Source organism: Thalassophryne amazonica, chromosome 3 (assembly GCF_902500255.1).
Source record: "Thalassophryne amazonica chromosome 3, fThaAma1.1, whole genome shotgun sequence".
Taxonomy (NCBI): Eukaryota; Metazoa; Chordata; class Actinopteri; order Batrachoidiformes; family Batrachoididae; genus Thalassophryne; species Thalassophryne amazonica.
In genome coordinates, this window is record NC_047105.1 from 126,337,272 (window position 1) to 126,350,574 (window position 13,303).

Genomic DNA, 13,303 nt, shown 5'->3' on the forward strand with positions numbered 1-13,303 from the left:
ATCAGGAGTTTATTCGGACATTCCATTGTTAACGGACATTTTGTAATGAAAGAACGTGCGGGCAGAGTCGCATGTCGGGCCGGACCCGACCGCGGGGGGTCGCGACAGGAAAAACACCTCCGTTGGAAACCTTAACAGACAAGTTGGAACATGCCCAAGCTGTTAAACACAGATTCACCGAGTCGTCACGGAAACGACTCGGCAAATTTGCGCGCACGTCTTTCATTACAAAATGTCCTTAAACAGTGGAATGTCCGCATAAACTCCTCATGCCGGCCTCTTCTGAATCTTCTCTGTTCTCTCACGACGTCCTGGGTCAACAGAGCCTTAAATTAGGATGATTTCAGCTTGAAACAGGCCGACGACGGTGCCTGGAAGCGCTGCAGGATGTCCCGCTCCGTGGGAAGTCCTTACACCGACAGAAACACCCCATAATCTCTCATCAGCCGTTAAACTTTTCACTGGAAACCAGCTGAATTTCTCGAATAGTGTCCACTCGGATATTCCTCACAGGTCCAGAAAAAAGTTTGATAAAGCAACGCGCGCCGTCTCGAGCAGCGTGTGAAACAAAGGAATTCAGCCGAGAGGGCGGGACCACAGGGAAATGACGTCACCGACACGCGTGAAAAAACTCACGCATGCGCACGAGGGTTCAAGCATGATTGGTGTAATCGCATGTCAATCAAATCCATATAGTTTTTTTTTTTATATAAAACTGCCGGTTAGTTTTATAAGATACCTCATAAGTCGCTCATGGTGACAGCAACATGAGACTTAACTAAACTGGCTAAACCAATTGAACTCCAAAAACACAAAACAAATCAGTAGCACTAACAACACTGTTAAACAAGTGTGAACCACAATAACATAACATTTGAAGCCTCAAAACTCCGAAACTCCATGGTGCATTGCCCCACAATGTCAATTCTTTACTGGTTAGCTAAAATTGCAAATTTTTCCAAATATATTTGTCCTATTAACTTTCCGTCTCAGCGTTCATCCTTGACCCAAAATACATAAGCAAATGTCAGCTCTCCCCGGTTTTTTGCATTATCAAAGACATACACACGCACATGCGCACAAAGAGGCCACTTGGATATATATATATATATATATATATATATATATATATATATATATATATATATATATATATATATATATATATATATATATATATATATATATATAGTGACTGAGTGAGTGAGTGAAAGAGAGAGAGAATGCAACTCAAATCTTCACTGTTGTTAGGCTGGCAGACTGTGGGTGCCCCCCGGATTTGTTCATCCATTACCCCAGTTATGCAACCCTAGCCCTGCCCTCAGCTCTTTGTTAAAGAATGCAGATGTTACTCTGCCATCAAATGAGAGCGATCTAATCCACTACCACTGCTGTTAGCCTGTTCCTGTCATATGATTTGACATCTGCCTAGAAGGGTTTATGTTAGCAAATCTAGGTTCTTTAAACCCAAATAGTGGCAAAAAGACCATCAGTGCTCGGGTCTTCATGAGAATTTTCATGTTGTTTCTGTGATCACTTCATGGATTATATTTATTTCTCACTTTTCCTTCTAAAACAGATCCACAAAGTCCTTTGTAATGACAAGTGACATTCACACACTCACACTGATGTCATGGTTGTGCAAGAAAAATACGCTCAACCAAAAGGATTAAGAGCCTTGCTCAAGGTCACTTCAGTGTTGATAGTCACTGTTGCTCTTTCAAACTTCCCTACCCATAATTTCCTGTTACCCATAGACTTTGTAGTGTTGCCATAATGAATCGATAGAGTAGTTGCTGAACAGCAACAGGTGATGGTCTAATGGGTAAGCGGTTGGCTCAAGACCAGAGGATCCTTGGTTCAAACCCCCGTCAGGCCAGAAAATGACTAAGGGCCTTTGGGTAAGGACCTTAATCCCCAAGTTGCTCTTTGTGTGTAGTGAGCATCTTGCACAGCAGTACCCTGACATTGATCTGTGAATGTGAGGGTGAGTGAAACTCAATGGACCCAAAAAATGTAGGGAAAAATGTAGGGAACTGTAGTGACAAAATACGATGACGGTTTATTGAACAACAAGTAATGCTGATGCACTAATGTTCATAGAGACACTGAAGCATAGAAACACAGGCTAGACCAGAATGAGTGGAGTGGCAGGGAACTAGAACCAGGCAGCTGCAAACGGAGCTAACATCAAGCAGGAACACTGGAACAAAAAGAGCGAAAAGGTGAATCAGGAAACAAGTGAAGCAGGGTCAAGAGTAACATGAAAAAAACTATCACAAAGGATAGAGGGGCCAGGTTACCAGGTGGAGTGGATGAACCAGGCTTGATATACAGGTGTGGATGATTGCTGCCAGGTGCGGTCAATCAGCTCCATTTTGAGGCACCTGGGGAAAAGAGGTACAGCAGAGCAGAGCAACACCAAGGCAGCACAAGAGTACCCCCCCAAAGGGAGCCCCCAGACAACCCATCAAGACTGTATGGGTGAGAGAAGTCCTGCACAATGGGCTGGTGTGTACTGGCTTGAGGCGTGAGACGTGAAAAGAAGGATGTATCCACAGATAACAGGACAGATGAAGCCGAACCACGGTAGGGTTGATCACCCGGGCCACCACAAAAGGGCTGAGGTAACAAGGGGCCAGCTTCCACACATGCACTGGCTAGCTGTATCTGCTGTGGCGACCCTGAACACAAAAAAATGGGAGCAACCAAATGGACAGTAACAACAAGTTGTTTCCTGTGTGAGAAATAAGATTTGAATGTAAGAATGTGTGCATATTTTATGATGTGTGTCACCCTTGTCTTTTTTTCATAGTGAAAATGCTCTTCAATTTAAACTATATACACTCACCCTATGAAACTTTTTTAGGGTCCATATATGGTGTCCATGTAAATTAATGCAAATAATCTCACAAATTAAGATTTTAGAGGACTGTCTGCCTTCAATAAAAAGCTGATTGTCCTGTCATTTCTTACCTTTGAATTCAGATCATACTTACTGGTGGTTCACCTAAGTTTTGTCTTTACATAAAAATACAGTAATGTGTCTTTTCAGTTTAAAAAAAGTAAAGACTTGTATGTACACACGCTCTCTTTAAAGCAGAATATTGTCGTTAGATGACGGGGGGGGGGGGGGGGATTCATCACGACAGGGACATGCGCATGTGCAGTTGTGCGGTAAAGAGAGGTCGGTAAACTTGACGGGGGGAGGTGTTAAAGTCCAGGGTGGAGAGGGGTAGTTGCACAGTGGAGATCCTTTCGACGAGATGATCTACACTGGCACCACTGACACATCACATCCATCACCCCCTCCAGGCAGGAGTAGCCAGCAATCAAAACCCCTTGTGTTCCAAACATACAGTCACTACCCAACATAACTTGTCTCATTCCAAAGAACTAGTATCTATGTAAAGAACTAGTGTCAGTGTGTGTGGTGTCACGAATGATGAGGGAGCTGGACTGCAGACGGAGCTCGAACTCTCTGAACAGCTGCAGCTGAATATTAACAGTCAGGCTGCATTACACAGTTCTTCTGGCCCTTTAGCTGAAATGAGGTCAAAGGTCACCTGGTTTAAATACCAAAGCATGTCCTCTCCCCCCAAGCCATGAGACTTCCTTTGGCGGATATTTAATGAAAATCATGTGGTGTGTGCCAACTATTTTGTAATAAATGGGGAGGCAGAGCTGGAGTTTGCAGAGCTGAAGATGCAATTTTTCTTTTGGATTGATGAAGATGGACAGGATTAGGAATGAACACATCAGAGGGACAGCAGAGGTTGGACGGTTTGGAGGCAAAGTCAAAGAGGTGAGACTGACATGGTTTGGACATGTGCAGAGGAGAGACCCAGGGTTCATAACATTGATTTCTCTGTAATCCACTAGATTAAGCTGAGCTGTTACCAGACAGCCGCCATCTTGCTTAGTGTTATTATATGTCTTCAGGCATTAGATTAAAGAGAAATCGTCTGTCCTGTTCTGCCGTGGTCTCGGGGACCTACTCTGGGGCTTGTGGGGCCCAGGGTGCCACGGCTCGTTGGGGAGGTGGATGTTGTGGTGGGGCACGTGTGATGACACACTGGGGGGGTGGATGGCTGCTGGGGAGATGAGGGCATGGTTTCTGCGGGGGGGGGGGTGGTTGCCCTGCTCTTGCTTGGGTGGTCTCCTGATCTTGGGCTTTGTGTTTGGGGTGGGGTCTGGGGGGGTATGAGGGGCTGGTGTGGGGTCTTGGGGGGTCCTGCTGGCTGTGTTGGGGGATTCTCGGGTATTGTGGGAGTCTCATCTGCTTCCCAGCTTGAGGGTTTTGGTCCCGCCCCTTGTCTGGGGGCAAGGTCGCCCTCGTTGGCTTGGTGGTCCCTGTCCAGGCTTGGGGTTTGGTCATGCTGGCTCCTTGGCTCCTCATCCACGCCACCGCTCGCTCCTTCCTTTGGGCGCTGTGGCCCGGATGGTGCGGTTCTGGGGTGCCCCCTTTTGTGGGCCTATGCCAGTGCCCTGTGTGCTTCCCCTTGTGTGTGGGGTTGCTTCCTGTGCCTCCGTGACGGGAGGTGTGGTGTGGTGGTGCATTTTGGCTCTACCTGGGCCGTTCCTCTGGCAGTTTGTCGGGCTGCCCCGGTGGCCGCAGTGAGTACCCTTCCTGGTCCCCTGTCCACTTCTACTGTCCTTTTTCTCCTTGTTTCTCCTCCTGGCATGCCTGTGTGGTCCATGTCATATTTTAAGGTTCTGTACTCTTGTCTTGGCCCAACACACCAGCCACAGTAGAGATCAGATGTGATCTGGGTCTCTGTGTGTGGATGGTTAGGTGTTTGTGGCTGTCACCACAATTCAGTTTTAGGTGTTTTCAAGAAGATCAAGACTTTGGTGTCCTAGATTAGGGTATGGATGCTCACAACAAACTGTTGATGACGCTGCTTGTTCATGTGTGCTTGTTTGTCCTGATATAATGGATTGTTGGGGTTCCGCCTACTTGGTGTCTCACATTTTTTCATCACCTCACAGTTATTACTGTCACCACTTGTCTTTCATTCTTGTCTGTCTCCATGTTGTTTTGGTGGTCAGCCCTTCCTGATAGAAATTATCTGTTAGCTTTAAATAAAATGTTATAGGCTGATCAGGAAGGGCAGATGAAGGTCACACACGTTCACTCAGGCACTACATGGTATCTGTCTTGCAAGAACAAATGTCATATATGTGTATATATATGTATATAAATGGTTCTGCCAGTTTGGCAGGAAAAAGAACAAATGCTCACACTATTGCTCACCTACTCAGAGAGTCTTAGCAGCTCAACTTCTTCTACAGGAACACAATCCTCCTTGACAACACACTGGAACAGTCATAAGCACTCTTGCCTCACAGCAAGAAGCTCTATGGTTGGATTCCACCCATGCCCAGTTCCTGTCTTTGTGGAGTGCCTGTGTAGTTTTCTTCTGGGCAGTCTGGTTTCCTCCTGCCATCAAAAACATGCACATTAAGGTCTGCTCCTTTCTCTACATCTGTAGTTGGATGTCGGACTGTGGCTGCCTACGGTGTCATTAGATTGTGTTTCACTCTAATTAGGATGGAATAAACAGCAGAGGCCCTCCTTGTTCCTCCTTCCTCTTCCTTGGAATGGACCTGCAGTGGCTGCACCATGCTTTCTTTGATGTGAATTTATTTATTTTTTATGTGGTTTTATTCCTCAGTTTGACAGCAAAATCAGACTGGAAGCAAGTAGCCTGTATTTTCTTTTTCTTTTCAGTTTCAATCTTGGCAATGAAGTCATATTTTTAATCATGTTGCTCCTATTATAGCCTGTGGAAAACAACATGGTCAGAACTCACAGGGTGAAGATACACATTTTTCAGCCCATCTTCAGAAAACTGCAGTCGCATAACAGCAGACTCACACCAGTAACATTGCTGGGTAATTATTACGTAGTGTTTCTAAGTGCAGTCAGATTCTCTGAACACCATAATTGCCTTTTCCTGTGTCCTTATGAATTATCCTTCACATTTTTCCTTGAGCCCTGCGATAGACTAGCGTGCTGTTCCAGGGCGTACCCTGCCTCACGCCCTGTGACTTCTGGGATAGGCTCCAGCCCCCTTTGTCTTTTAATTGGAGTAAGCAGGTATAGAAAATGGATGAATGGATCTTTCCTTGATCTCATGACATTCTTCATCAATGTCAAGGAATAGTGGAGGAAAAAAAAAACAGGGGTCTCTTCTTTTTTTGACATTTCAAATTGAGCCTGAAGGTTTGTTAACACCAAACCAGCAGTCGGCCTTCTGATCTCATCAGAGGTCGGCTGAGTGTGTCTCACACTATTGGCTTTTCTGCACTTGTGCGCTCAGCAGTTTTTTCAAGATGTTGACTCGGCGGTGGTCAGCATCGGTTTTTGTGTGGATGCTGATTGGCTGTTCAGCTTTAGCAAGTCAGCGCACAAGAAGAGCGTAGGCCTGATCAGTGAAAAGAGGAGCGAAATTTCTAAAATCTGATCTTTCTTTCTGTTCCAGTTCCAGACTAAGATCCATGTAGGCCCCTTGTGCGTGCCACTGCGCTATCCAAAATCTCACCTTTTTGTTGTGGTTTTGCCCCTTTTTTTTGCCTCCACTTTGTCTGTTCTTCCAACACCCAAAGTCCAGGGGCTGACAAGGCCAGTACCAACTGAAGCTTCCTCGAAATCATTATTGATCCTTTGCAAAGTTGAACGATGAGTTAAAGTGGAGTGGAAATGATGAGCAAATGCTTACAATTACAATTACAATTACAATTCACAACTTTCAGATTCCCTCTCTGAAGGATGCATACACAAAATAAGAATAATAATACTCATAATATAATGATAATTACAATAAGAAGAAGAAACTGGGGCATTTATATAGTAGTTTCAGGACAAGCACCACCTAGACCCTGTTCAGAATGAGGCTGTATCTGCTGATTAAAATATCTGCTTAAAACTGATGGGGTTTTTTTTCTAAATTTGAACTGTGCTAAACTGATTTAAGATGGATTCTATTCAACCCACCTCTCTGAGGTACGTTGTGTTGGATTTTAGCTGATTTCGCTGCAGTCTGAACGCAAATGCGGCTTGAATCCAGCTAGCTCGGGACTATGGCGTCAAACGGTGCGCTCTGTGTCTTCTCCATTAAAGTGTTCAACAAACTTCTTTTTCTGCAGTGCCACCACACAGAAATGCACACGCACGTGAGCACATACACCCGCACTCATTCCGATGTTGGCGCCAGAAAACCGTCACAACAAAATTGTCATGTGCAGCGACAGACTGCAGGGTGATGACGTGAGCTTAAAAACGTAACTTTTGTGAGGTTAGAAATTAATTCCTTTCTGAACTATTACACAAATTCAAGTTTAACCTGTTTGAAGGAGTCAAACAGGTTCAACTCTGCAGTTAAATAATCTATCAAGATGTCCGTTATTCCGCATTAGTAAACATCAAACAGCAGCACCCCATGCTCGTGCATGCATGACTTAAATTAGGACTCACGTGTAGGATGAGCTCAGGACGTCAGAGTACGTCTGTGCAACTCTGTGGTGCCTTATTGACACACAGAAACACACACGCTCACAACCATCACAGGATCCAGACTGGAAAGTTTGTTGTACAACGTGCAGTTCTCCCCACAAAATCCGCATTTGCACAAAATAACTATATACAAAACTGCATCTACATGATCTGACCTGACCTCAAAAGTCCACAGTCTGAACCTGTACATTGAAAGTCAGAATCCAGAGGCAGATCCAGGATTTTGTAAAGGCGAGGGGGGGGGACATGCATTTGTGAATGAATATTTTGGTACCATTTGCTGCATTTTAGTGCAGTGACAAGCTGTGGAAAACCAGGTAAATCGGAATGTTGTTACCATGTCAAGGAATTTGGCTCGAGTCAAAGGAATCTCTGGGATAAAATTTATCAGATTAATGTCAGGTTTTCATTTTCAGTTCATTTTCTGTACACAATAGCACAGAACCCAAACTTTCCAGTCTGGTGTAGGATGTGGGTTCAATTTCAATTTAATGTCATTTATATAGCAGCAAATCACAACAGAGTTGCCTCAAGGTGCTTCAAACAAGTAAGATCTAGCCTCACCAATCCCCACAGCAGCAATGGTAAGGAAAAACTCCCTCTGAGGAAGAAACCTCAAGCAGACCAGACTCAAAGGGGTGACCCTCTGCTTGGGCCATACTACAGACACAAATTACAAAACAATTCACAAAACGAATATACAGGAAATGCTGTTGGTGCACAGGACAGGAGGGTCTCCAGCACAAATGCCACACCCATCTCTGCATGGAGCTGCACCTTAAACAGAGAGAAAAAACAGAATCAGGCATCAGAAAGACAAGAAATACAGTATAATTTGCCAGCATTAAACAACAAGAAAAACAGGAAATACTAAAGTGATTGCCGGCCACTAGCCCTAAGCTTCACTAACAGACCCAGAATTTGGGTAAAGTTGAGGCCGCGGCACGCTCCTTTTCCTAATAAAATTAATTAAAAGAGTAACAAGCGTAGAACTATACTATGCCAGTATGTTAGCCATACGAAAGGGAAAGTAAGTGCGTCTTAAGTCTGGACTTGAAAGTCTCCACAGAATCTGACTGTTTTATTGATGCAGGGAGATCATTCCACAGAACAGGGGCACGATAAGAGAAATCTCTATGATCCGCAGACTTCTTATTCACCCTAGGGACACAAAGTAGTCCTGCACTCTGAGAACGCAAAGCCCAGGCCGGTACGTAAGGTTTAATTAAGTCAGCTAGGTAGGGAGGTGCTAGTACATGAACAATTTTATAGACTAGTAGCAGAACCTTAAAATCTGATCTCACTGGACAGGAAGCCAGTGAAGAGATGCCAGACTGGGTGTAATGTGGGTTGAGTTGGACTGTAAACCCCTGTCTGAATGCGGCCTGATAGAATGAGCCAGATTTGAAAAACAAGTCAGAGCGCTATCTGGCTTGAAAGCAATCCATCTTGAATCTGGTTTAAACTAGACTGCAAGCTCCAGTGTGAACAGGGTCCTAATGGCAAGTAGGATTTACATATGCACAGAACATACATGCTAGATTACCGCCTGCTGTTGTCTCTATAGTCTGTTCAAATACAAATACACTGGAGATGCTGACACAGTTGGTCAGCATCTCCACTGGTCTCCACCAGTCTGCTTGGTGTGAACACAGACCACTTTCCCGGACGGACTTCCTGTGTCTCTGACGACATAAACAAAGCTCTTCTCTGCTGAGCTAAAGGTTGTAATTAGTCAGACAATTGGTTGGAATTAGGTGTCATTGTACGGCGTCAACACACCGATCAACAACTGTGTGAGGAAACTTTTTTGTGAGTTTGGACTTTCAGGAAAAGAGTTATGCTTGGTTAACCGGTTAGCTAGCAACAAGGAGCACTGATAGCAGTACGCCAGCTAACAGCTACAACATCCTGCACTAGTAAACAGCAGCGCAAGAAAGTTCACTCTGTGCCATAAAATGCCACCAAAAATAACTATAATAGAGGCTAAAGCAGATGAGAAGTACGTTTTGCTCTCTCAAGTGACTGAAATGATGCAGCAGCAAAAAGACATGTTCATGCCTCTATTAAAGCAACAACAGGAAAACCTCAAAGGATTTGTCCAAATGATCATGGAGTCCACTAGTACGCCAGACTAGATGCAGTATCCAGGGAGGTGTGTAGACAAACGCTCACTTACACCCTTAATGGAAAAAGAGGCAAATGCTCACAACCAAATATCCATGATATCAATTTCATCTGAAGCTTACACGTGCAGTCAAGTGCGTATGTGCATGTGTTTGGCTTCAATCATGGACAAACTGGGGAGAGCTGAGATTTGCCGTTTGGTATGCTTATGTATTTTGGGTCAAGAATGAATGCGGCCAAAAGGGAACATTGATAGGACAAATATTTTTTGAGAAATTAGGGATATTAGCTAGCAGCAGTGAACAGTGGACGTTGATCATTAAATTCTGGACTCATTTACCATTCCAGCAGGGGGCAGTAAATCCTCTGTATATTAAAAGCATGTGTGTGTGTGTGTGTGTGTGTGTGTGTGTGTGTGTGTGTGTGTGTGTGTGTGTGTGTGTGTGTGTGTAATTTTATTTAGTATGATCAATGTAAATAACATCATTGTAAATGATGAATGAAACACGAAAGTGAAAACACTTATTTCCATTGTGGTCCATTTAAAAATCAAATGACAAAATATAAGAAATAATAAAATAAAATAAAATAATATTGCTAATTATTATTATTATTATAGTGTGTATATGATAACAAGAACCAATTTATGAATACATTAAGACAGTAAATTAACATTAACAAATTATGTAAATAACAGGAAATAAAAGGGTTGACAGCTTTGACTGGATATATAACGTGCGATGTACTGGGGTTTGATCCATGGGGAGTCTCTGGAAGTTAGCACCAGCCTACTGGGGCTCAGGGTCCAGAAGACACAGAATGTCAGGACACACTGGGCACAGATGACAACAGAGGAGCACCAACCTGACATAAAATGTATAATCTGATTTTAAATCTCATTTATTTTGGATTTCTGCGTGCTGGGTTTGGATAAGGTTTCTGACCTCTCATTCCCTGTCTCGCTTCATACCCCACACACATGATCTCACAGTCAGATATGTAAAACATGTGTGAACAGACTCATAGGGAAATAAAGAAAACTGCAAAGCTCTGCTGCTGCCACCGAGTCCATTCTTTTCTAAATACGTAACCAGTTCCATGTGGAAAAGAGAGAAAATGCAGCCCTGATAACCTCACTTTCTCCACCTTCCTTTGTCCCCACTTTATTTACCATGGGGTTGCCCCAGTGCTGGTGGCTGTTGCCATGGTTACAAAGCATGTGTGTGCCTGTGCTTAACCTTTTAATCCTCACCACATGGTAACCATTATTGGGTTAAGAAACAAAATATGCTTCAGGATCTACGCATACAAAACTCCAGCACACGTTTTTAGTCAAGTATTCAAAGCTTTTTAAGAAGAAAACCTGGTGGCAATTCTTTATTTCCACAAATGTATCATGTGACTGAAAGTAACACACATACATGCAGATGAAGCGTACAGACAGGTCCATAAATATCACCTTTGCCTCTGAATGATGCAACAATAGATTGGACTGAAACAATCTCCTCATGTTTGTCATGTCAACACTCAGCAAAACAAAAACGATCACATTAAACATTTGGGAATTATAATAATTTTACGTAGCCACTTCCTTTTCTTATACACAGTGCCTCCATTTTCTGAGCTCATAATAATTTTGATAACCAATCATTGCTTTTACAGCCAGTTTTCTTTAGATAGGTCACATGGTCACACGGTGATGGACACATGAACATTTCCAAGTCACCGAATATGTTCTGGGCTTCATTTCCATCCATCATGAAGAAATATAAACTGTAGAGTACTATGTAGTAAACCTGTCCAGCATTATATGCCTTGTTGTGAAATGAGAATCTGGCCCGCTATCTTCAATTTGATGAAAGATGTCGAGTTCCTTTTGTGTGAATATTGCAGTTGGCTGTGACAGGGGAGGTGACGGTCTAGTGGTTAAGCATTGGGCTTGAGACCAGAGGATCCTTGGTTCAAATCCCAGCCTGACCGGAAAATCACTAAGGGCCCTTGGGCGAGGTCCTTAATCCCCTAGTTGCTCGTGGTGTGGAGTGAGAACCTTGTATGGCAGCACCCTCACATCGGGGTGAATGTGGGGCATTATTGTAAAGTGCTTTAAACGTCTGATGCAGATGGAAAAGCGCTATATAAATGCAGTCCATTTACCATTTCTAAAAGCCATTGATTTTGTTCATTCTGACCTGGATCCATGGAACAGAGAGCCCTGGGATGAGGATGGACAGTGTTAACTGCAATGGGCTACAAAAAAAGTCTGTGAAATTAACGGGAAACTCCTGTAAAGTCATGACATAAAAAAACTGTAAAAAAGAAAAACAATGGAGTAGTGTTTCATTTACAGCAATCATTTGTAAAATGTGGAATGAAACTGAATTGGCAATTCAACAGTACAAATACAGTATGTTAAAATAATCATATATCACTGTAGAATTTACAAAAGACTAGTTTAAACAGAAAAACCGTAATACCAAAATCTCAACATGACACTGTTACTCTAATGCTTTTTTTCCTCTTAATTTTCTGTTCTTAATTGGTCTTGGTCAGTGGTTGGGGCTAAGAGGGTGTTCTGCACGGCTGGTACTTGTTTGGAGCTTCCTGGAAGGCTGTGGACCAAAATTGTCAGGTAGGTGGGACCTGTTAGGTTGGTTGACCGCCCATCTAGAAGATGGAAAACTCTGAATTCAAACCCAGATGGAGTCAGCATCCATTAGTTGTGGGCCCGCGGCCTGCAGCAAATTGACTAACACAATCATGGGTAGCAATTCAGGGACCGGCCCTGAGTACCTGGTGAATGAGGGTTCTAAAATCACCAGGGACCCAGCACAGGGTGGGCAGGGAACAGACGCCCTGGTTGGTCATACATCTGAGCCCCTGACTTGTCCAGTAGGGAACCCAGCTGGGCTTGTCAATAATAGTCTGGGAACATCTCATGCCCCGCATGCGGGGAACTCGGAGCTGGAAGGAAGTGCTGCGATTGAGGCTTCAGCTTCAGATGTTGTTAACCCTGACAGCAATTCTGAAGGCGATCATGTCCATCCTTTGTCGGAAGGTGTGAAAGGACTCTCCTGAAGGATATTTTTGGCACCTCTCCAGAGCGGCAGAAAAAGTAAAAAAAAAAAAAAAAAAAAACAGAAAGCAAAAGAAAAAGAAAGGGTAAGGGACTGGGCATGGCACATCAGCCCCTGGGTGCTCCCTCACAGGGCTCCCCTGGTAAAGCTGTCACATCCGCTGAGCATTAGCAAAAGTAGACTGTTGACTCCATGCCAGGGAGTGCTCAGCAGCCCACAAAGAAACATACAAAAGGTCCCATGTCTCTGGAGGTGGGGGAGACTTGCAGGTTCTTGTCTATCTTGGTGACGACCAGTGAAGATCTCTCACTACTGCTGAGGCACAGCACATTAGGGCTGTGGTAAACCTGCTGGATGGGGTGCCCCCTGAAGAGGAGGCACCTCGGTTTACTGAGTCCGGACTTCTGCAGGAGACCTTTCAGGTAACCTGTGCTAAGGAGTCCTCACTGGACTGACATTCATTCCTGGTCCCCTGCAGGAGTCCAGGATTGTTTTGTGGAGACTCCAGAGGCAGAATCCAGGCCATAATAAGGAGGTTAGGCGAGTCCTCCACACCTAACCCCAATAGGGTAGTCGATTTCTT

At 44.1% G+C, this 13,303-nt stretch overlaps 1 long non-coding RNA gene across 1 annotated transcript; it reads right to left on the bottom strand.

Annotated features, from left to right (window-relative positions):
- Positions 1-5,755: 5,755 nt before the first annotated feature.
- On the bottom strand, positions 5,756-9,712 carry LOC117507555. The gene is made up of 3 exons (XR_004559747.1): positions 9,699-9,712; positions 7,194-7,198; positions 5,756-6,077 (listed from the first exon to the last, which is right to left on the bottom strand). It is a non-coding gene; the product is annotated as an uncharacterized LOC117507555 (long non-coding RNA).
- Positions 9,713-13,303: the final 3,591 nt, after the last annotated feature.